This window comes from Patella vulgata, chromosome 4 (assembly GCF_932274485.2).
Source record: "Patella vulgata chromosome 4, xgPatVulg1.2, whole genome shotgun sequence".
Classification (NCBI taxonomy): domain Eukaryota; kingdom Metazoa; phylum Mollusca; class Gastropoda; family Patellidae; genus Patella; species Patella vulgata.
The window spans coordinates 81,852,067-81,854,105 of NC_065882.2; the positions used below are offsets into that span (position 1 = coordinate 81,852,067).

General features: G+C 43.0%; 1 long non-coding RNA gene across 1 annotated transcript; it reads right to left on the reverse strand.

Annotated features, from left to right (window-relative positions):
* Positions 1–209: 209 nt before the first annotated feature.
* Positions 210–1,555, reverse strand: LOC130012513 (uncharacterized). The gene is made up of 2 exons (XR_008787953.1): positions 1,443–1,555; positions 210–517 (listed from the first exon to the last, which is right to left on the reverse strand). It is a non-coding gene; the product is annotated as an uncharacterized LOC130012513 (long non-coding RNA).
* Between the last annotated feature and the right edge of the window lie 484 nt (positions 1,556–2,039).

Sequence of the window (2,039 nt, forward strand, 5' to 3'; positions counted from 1 at the left end):
ATGATACAACGCGCACGCGCTAACCATTCGGCCATTCCCCCCTCCCCCCCCAAAAAAAAATGGTAAGGGTCATCTTTGTGCAATTACTGATTATTCTTGTAAATGTTATGGAAGTTTAATTTAGAAGTAGAAAAAAAATAGAGAATAGTAATCCATGGGATGTAGAGGTAAGTGTTGCTAGATGTTACTAGATAAACAAACAAATGAACACACAAAACTGTTTTATATTCACAGCTTTAAGAACTTATATCCAGACGCTGACAAAAGCGCTGCGTGCACACCACCATTCCATTACTGCAGCCGCAACTATTACAGCCATCACTTGATTTAAAACCCTGACCATCCATATAATTGATACCGCCATAACTACAGTAGTTCTTAATACAGGCCATTTCAGTACAGAATACAAAACCACCTCGACCACATCCACATTGGTTACAGCCATCAGTAGATTTGAAACTGTCTCCTACCACATGATCGGCGCCATTATAATGACATACTAAATCTGCTGCTGGTGCTGAATTAAAAGACAAAATTGTTTTAAAAGCGGGTAGGGAACGAAATGGGGCTGATCGTCATCTTTACACAATTAAAACGCGGTAATTGCATGGAGCCCACAATGAAAACGTGGTAATTGTATGGCCTTAACACATTTAAAACGTGGTGATTGGCCCATACGATCACCACGTTTTAATTGTGTTAAGCGGTGGACACACGAGCCGAATGATTCGGCCGAATCGTTCGGCCGAATCAATCGGCGTCGAAATTCGCCTAGTGTGTCCACTGGCATTCGGCCGAATGATTCGCCCGAATCAAACAGGTTTGATATATTCGGCCGAATATTTATTCGGGCGAATTATATTCGCCTGGTGTGTCCGCTTCGCCGAAGCATTCGGCCGAATATAGAATTCATTAGCCAATCACCACTCATATCGAGAAGTCACGTGATAGATTGAAGACATAGACGCCGCCATGTTTAATCATGTGACGTGAAAGGTGATGCAATCGGCAGGTTGAATCGGGCGAAGCATTCGGCTAGTGTGTCCACCCATTCGGCGCCGATTGTTTCAACGATTCGGCTAATGTGTCCACTGCTTTAAGGCATAGAACTAAATAGTTCAGAGACGGAAATCGGAAATGCAAAACCAAACGATGGGTAGGATGAGAGTTAGTGCTAAACGCTAGGGCCAGCTCAATTTTCCGTCATAAATAAGGTTAGGGCACGTGATTATTAAGTCTCCACATAAGCACTGACCTAGGATGATGCTCTGACCTTAGCATTTAGCACTAACCATGAAATTGGGGTGTCACGCCCTACATCAATCCGATTTTTTTTTCCAAATATCGCGACTCTTCCACGTATGGGAATTTCCCTAAATTACACATATCCACCAGAGCTGAAAGAGCTCCGATACTTCGACTATATAGAGTTTATAATTTACCTGCAGCGGTCCAGTTTATCAGTAAATACGTTACTGCTACAAGAACAAGACGATTCTTCATTCTACCGTTGTCTTTAATCTTCAGGTTTTACCAGCACAATATGAGGTATTACTATATCTTTACTTATCTATTGGCGTTTCTGGGTTATCTCAAGTAGTGGGTCAAAGCGACTGTAACGACACTCCTACTTTTTACTGTAAAAATATAAGTAACGAGGGAGAGAGCGAGAAAGAGAGAGATAGAGAGAGAGAGGGGGGGGGGGGAGAGAGAAGGGGGGGGGGTATGTCCACTCGACATAAAGTAGATCATTCAATAATTCGGTTGCGCGTAGGGGTCTTTGGCAGCGGGAGGAAACCGGTGTGGTTTCGATTACCTAACCCCGTTGATTTTCTCCTGGTTCCTCCTATTTCCTCCCACTGTTACACAACCCTACGCACAACCCAATTATTGAAATAAATTGTACCGTATGTTACTCCCGGAATACTCTCTCTCTCTCATTCCTTCTCTCTCTGTCTCTCTGCGGAAGTCGGCTTGGTTACTAATTGAAGTTTCATGTTTGGTTATATTGTATTGTGTCGTTGCTGCTTTTATCATGG